This window comes from Equus asinus, chromosome 3 (genome assembly GCF_041296235.1).
Source record: "Equus asinus isolate D_3611 breed Donkey chromosome 3, EquAss-T2T_v2, whole genome shotgun sequence".
Taxonomy (NCBI): domain Eukaryota; kingdom Metazoa; phylum Chordata; class Mammalia; order Perissodactyla; family Equidae; genus Equus; species Equus asinus.
The window spans coordinates 129,580,229-129,586,466 of NC_091792.1; the positions used below are offsets into that span (position 1 = coordinate 129,580,229).

Consider the following 6,238-nt stretch of genomic DNA (forward strand, 5'->3'; position numbering starts at 1 on the left):
TTTAATGTTTATAAATTTATTTTTCAGTGTTTCAATTTTCTTAAATTGACTTAATGGGTGAGACTTTGAGATTCAAGGAAATGAGGATGGAGAATGAATTCATGCTCAGCCATGTGGTACAGATTCAAGATGCCATAGAGTTTCATTAGATGGTTAGATGGAGATCACTGAGGACTGCGGCAGTCATGGTGGGCTTCTTGGAGGTGTGGGGCTCAAGGTGGACATGGGAAGATAGGGGCCTTTTCCAGAGGACCAGTTCCATTCATGTCTCTCTCTCTCTCTCTCTCTCTCTCTCACACACACACACACACACACACACACACACACACACATTCTTTTGAGCTCCAACAACATCAGGTGCTTAGAGAATAAAGAAAGAATCCCTATTTTCAAAAGTTTACTGCCTAATGGGAAAGATATACACATAAACAAGTAATCTTTCAATTTAATACAGTAAATACTAACAAAGCTAAATGCACAGGTTTCAATGGAAACACAGACAAAGCGCGTCAGCCCACCCCGGAGTTCAAATTAGCTTCTTGGAAGTGAGTTTCTTGAATTCTTGAGGAGTGTCTTAGTCAGCTTGAGCTGCCATGCAAAATACCAAAGACAGGGGATTTAAACAATAGACATTTCTTATAGTTCCGGAAACTGGAAAGTCCAAGATGAAGGTGCCAGCAGATTCAGCGTCTGGTGAGAGCCCTTCCTCCTGGCTTGCATACTCTGCCTTCTTGCTGTATCCTCACGTGGTGGAGAGAGAGTGTGCTCTGGTCTCTTCCTCTTCTTATAAGGGCACTAATCCCATCATGGGGGCTTCATCCTCATGGCCTCATCTAAACCTAATTACTTCCCAAAGGCCCCACTTCCAAATACCATCACATTGGGGATTATGGCTCCAAAATATGAATTTTGAGGAAACACAAACATTCTGTCCATAGCAGGGGAAGCGTCAATTCCAGGCATGGAGAGATGGGCATTCCCAGAGGCAGGAACAGCATAAACAAAGGGACTGAAGTGTGAGATGACATGGTATACACAGTAAAATATGAGCAGGTGGGTATTACCAAATGAATGCTCTTCAACAGCTAACCCCCCAAACACTCACAGAATCCGGTCTTCAAAGAAAAAGTCGTATGTGGGAACTCCGTAGATAAAATTAGATTGGCTGTGTAGGGCCTGTAGTGGATACCTCTCCCCAGAGGTGGCCCATGAGGCATGTCCTCACAAGGCCCAAGGCTCCAAGTGGGGCAGGGGGTAGGACTGGAGATCCTGCAGCACAGAGGACAAAGAGGGTGACTTTGCTGGAACAGCCAGGTCCTGGGTGGCCTAAAGTACTCAGCCTTTGTAGGAATGCAGTGGGGCAACACTGAGGGAGTTTCATCTGAGGAGTGTGTGCTCAGATTGGTGCTTTGGGGAAGAGAGTGGCAGCATAAGAAGGAAGTGCCTTACTCTAGGGGGAAGGTCATAAAGGCTTGAGGGCAGAGGCGGCGCAAGGAGAGGGTGGGTTGCTGGAACACTTCACTAATACAACTTCTCAGAAGACAGTTCTCCTCTAGAGGATTCATAAAGGGAGGCCTGGCTGCCTGAGGGGGATGTCAGCCCCTTCAGCAATCCCGCAGTCCATCATTCATACCACCGTTTTTCCACAGCCATTTACCCATGTAATCCCAACAGCCCAGTTGCATCAATACCTATTTTAAAGGTAAGAACAAAGAGGTATGTGGCTGTGGTGGTTAATTTTATGTGTCAACTTGGTCAGGCCAACATCTAGGGGTACCCAGACATTTGGTCAAACACTGGTCTGGATGTTGTTGTGAAGGTATTTTTTAGATAAGAATGACATTTAAATCAGTGGATTTGAGTAAAACAGATTACACTCCATAATGTGATGGGCCTCATACAATCAGTTGAAGGCCTTAGAGAAAAAAGACTGACTTCCCTGAGGAAGAGGGAACTCTGCCTGCAATCTGCCACTCTTCCCTGGGTCTCCAGCCTACCAGCCTCTGCCACAGATCTTGGACTTGCCAGCCTCTGCAATTGCATGAGCCAATTCCTTAAAATCTCTCTCTCTCTATGTGTGTATATATATATAAGTACATGTGTGTATATATACACATCTACATATATCTATCAATATATCTATATCGATATACATTGATATCGATATTGATGTATCTATATATATCGATAGATATATATATCTCCTATTGGTTCTGTCTCTCTGGAGAACCATGACAAATACAGTGGCTTACCCCATTGTCCAGTTACACCCTTGTCCAGATAAAGGCAAGAATAAAATGCTGATTTGTAACAATTTATTAATTTAACTTCACCACACTTCCTGGCACAATGGCGAGTTCAGAAGGTGGAGTAGGTCATGCCTGCCTGCTCAGAATCTTCAGTGATTCGCTGTAGCTTTCCAATAAAGCCCCAATGACATGGTCTAACATTCAGAGTTCTCTGTGCCCTGGGCTGGATCTCCATTCCCCATCCTACCTCTCATGACTGATAAATTGATTATTGTGCACCGTATCTACTCCCTCCCCCTAATAGGATTGTAAATCCACATCCTTTGCCTTGTGGCTTGTAGTCTCCCCATGGGAGAAGGGTAGATTCCTGCTCTGTTGATTTGGGGCTGGTCCGCATAACTTGCTTTGCCCAATAAAACGCAATCAGACATGACGTATACTCGTCCTAGCAGAAACTTTAAATGCTTGTGCGGTTTGGCTGAACTGAGAGTAGGTGGCCCCTAGGAAGATGGGGAAGAAGAGTGTAGAACTCTCTCACGAAGATCGGTTTACTTTTCAAGTAGTAAGAGTAACAGCTGCCCCTTCTGAAACTTTTTCTTGGAAGTAGAGATTTTACGCTCTGCCGTAGTGTGAAATTGTTTCATTTTAAGCGATGAACAGCCTGTGTTTCTCGAGGGTTTGTTAAGTCACTGAGGATTTGGAATGTTTACATTGCACACCAACGGGTTTCTTTGAATCTCAACTCAGCGTGTTTGGGAAAAGCGTCTTACGATGATGCCTTGTTTTACTTTTACCATGTACCAGGGTAGGAAAAAATATCTTAACAGCTAGCGCCAACTCCCGATTTGAATATAAAATATCTTTCTTTAAGACAACAGCTTTATAGGTCATTTGGGATGGAAAGTGAGACCCTGAGACATGGGAGAAGTGGTGAGGGGGAAATGAGAGATGGGTAAACTGTTCTGTTTTAGAAATAAATAAGAATGGGGCGGGGGAGGCAGAGGGAGAGAGCTGAGATTAAAGGAGAGTGGAAAGAGAGAACAAAGAGAAAGAGCAAGATTAAGCAAAGGGCAAGAGGCTGGAACCCAGGTTGGCCGAAGCAGAGACCTCCAGTTGTCTCTAAAACCCTGTTCTCCCTTCTTGCACAGTAATAGAGTTCCAGCTGGGCACATGACCGCCCTGTTAGAGACTACATTTCCCAGGCTCCTCGGAAGCAGCGTGATCACATGACTACATTCTTGCCAATGGAATGAGAATGGAAGTGGTGCATGCAACTACTTACTTAGAAGAAAATCGTAGTTTCCATTCCCTCCTCTTCTCCTCTTCAAATGGGCTATTTGTGGGTGTGGTTTGACCCAGCTTTGACTTTGGAGATGAGGACAGTCATTCCTAGGGAATGGCAAAGTAACAAGATTGAAGGAGCTGTGTGGTTCGAGTGACAGTGGGGAGCAAAGCTGCCACTCAGCCTGGACTGTTCACCTCTGGACTGGGAGAGACAGATAAAGCCACAGCAGTATTTGGTGGGGGGTGGGGAGGCTGAGGAGAGGATCCTGTTTCAGCAGCTTAGCCTAAATCTTAACTAATACACTGTCAAAATCCCTGGGAGCCTTTTGGAACATGGAGATAACTATTATACAGTGTTTTTAATGTGCATTTTTCTATGTTGTAAACCTTCCATCTTTTGACTTTTGGCAAAATGTCTTAGAAACGTAAAGCCCTCTGTGAGTAAGAGGCTTGGTAGAAATCAAGGAGAGTAACCAGGTCGCATAGCTGGTCCGAAAAAGCAAAGACAAGCAAGCGAACACATGCTGGATGATCCATAAACCGAAATCATTCCACAGAAGCAGGAGCTCTGAGCCAAAGATTACCATGGCAATGTGAGCTCTCCTGAATTTACAGAAATCTCAGGGATGGCTGGACTTTGCACAGAATACAGAATGGAGGGGTGATCCATTCAATCTAGGTGGTAGGGGTCAGGATAACTCCAATGAACATCTGGACCAAAACAGCAATTAATCCCAGAAGGCGGGAATATGTAGTGATGGAGAGTAGAAACTCCAGAGTCAGAATGCATGCATTCCAGTTTCTACCACCTACAACTTTGAAACTTCAGGGAAGTTACTTAAAACCTAAGCCTCAGGGGGCTGGCCCCGTGGCCGAGTGGTTAAGTTCGCGCGCTCCGCTGCAGGCGGCCCAGTGTTTCGTTGGTTCGAATCCTGGGCGCGGACATGGCACTGCTCGTCAGACCACGCTGAGGCAGCGTCCCACATGCCACAACTAGAAGAACCCACAACGAAGAATACACAACTATGTACCGGGGGGCTTTGGGGAGAGAAAGGAAAAAATAAAATCTTAAAAAAAAAAAAAAAAACCTAAGCCTCAGTTTCCTTTTATTTTTTTTCCTGAGGGAGATTAGCCCTGAGGTAACATCTGTTGCCAGTTTTCCTCTTTGTTTTTCTTTGCTTGAGGAAGATTAGCCCTGAGCTAACATCTGTGTCAATCTTCCTCCACTTTATATGTGGATGGCCACCACAGCATAGCTGACCAGTGGTGTAGATCTGCGCCCAGGATTGGAACCCGCAAACCCAGACTGCTGAAGCAGAGTGCAGAGAACTTAACCGCTATGCCACAGGGCATCCCCACCCCCAGTTTCCTTATCTGTAAATTGGGTACAGTAATAATGTCTACCTCATAGTGTGATCATAGAGAATTAAAAGGAATAATGGATGCAAAGCGCTCAGCAAAGTGCTCTATGATGAGGGATCAATACAGATTAGCTTTCATTATTAATAATCATCATCATTAATTTCATCATAAAATTAATATGAGACCCTAACTTATTATTCAAATCTTAGAGTAAAATCATTACCTTTGAGACTCCTTTGGCAAAGTCATAGGCTCAAATGTTTCTCACTTGACCTGAGGAAAGTGGGTGGGAGAAGGGTGTCCGCCAGCATTTGAGGTGTGCAGGACTCAGTTTAGTAGCTCCGCTGTTTGCGTGAGAAAGAAGAGAATTGAGAAAGGTGCCTGAGGTAGCCAAGAGGTGGCAGAACTAGGAATAAAACTGGGACTCAACCCATCATTTGAGTTCCACGGCATTTTAGCAAAGCCAGAGTGAGAACAAAATAAGAACACTTTCACCTGCAGTTTCAGGTGCCCTGGAGCCTGCCCCTCGACGTCCCTCCTCCTTCCCACTGTGGTCCCCCCCTCACTGAACCACCCACCGTCACCCAGGAACTGGGGCAGGAAAGCCACAGCAGTTCTGAACTTCCTGTTTTCCCTCAACCCCGACTTCTAATCAGTCCCCAGGTGGTGTCTATTTCATCTCCGAAATTGCTCTGAAATCCATCCACTTCTTCCTCCCTCCACTCCCACCAGCCTGCTTCAAACCACCCACAGTAGCCTCTTAATTGACGTCCACACTGGCTTTCTTCATTTTCCTCTCCTTTCGGCAGCCATAGGGATTTTTTAAAACGCAAACATAATTATTCCTGTCCCTGCATGATGCTCTCGTTGGCTTCCCGCTGCCCCAGGATGAAGTTCAACCAGCCTACTGTGTCAGCGTCAGCTTATAACACTCCCCCAGCTCTCGAAGCTCAAACCACACTACACGGTTTTTCTGTTTCTAGAACAGAGCTCCCAGCCTTTGAGTGCCGTTTCCTCTGCACAGGACACTGTTTCCTTCTCCACTTCCCTTCATCTAACTAACTCGTTCATTCAAAAACATTCGTATCAAGCTCCTACTATATGCTATGCAATGTTCTAGGCCACAGAGATAAACAGCCTTTTTTGTGCCATGAGCTATATTGGCAGTCTGGTGAAACCTATGGCCCCCTTTCTCAGGCTAATACTTTTTTTTTTAGGGTGATGAATTTTATTTAAATATCACTTTGTATCATTGTTTAGTTATTTCACTGGAGCCTTAACGCAAGCCTGTGGTTAGACACGGGAGATGGTATTGTACCCCCTCTCTTTCCCAGCACATTACA

The 6,238-nt window shown here is 45.2% G+C and overlaps 1 long non-coding RNA gene across 1 annotated transcript; it reads right to left on the bottom strand.

The window, feature by feature from the left end:
• Positions 1–430: 430 nt before the first annotated feature.
• Positions 431–5,904, bottom strand: LOC106841284 (uncharacterized). Its single transcript, XR_001400601.3, has 4 exons — positions 5,647–5,904; positions 5,119–5,239; positions 3,532–3,638; positions 431–1,269 (listed from the first exon to the last, which is right to left on the bottom strand). It is a non-coding gene; the product is annotated as an uncharacterized lncRNA (long non-coding RNA).
• Between the last annotated feature and the right edge of the window lie 334 nt (positions 5,905–6,238).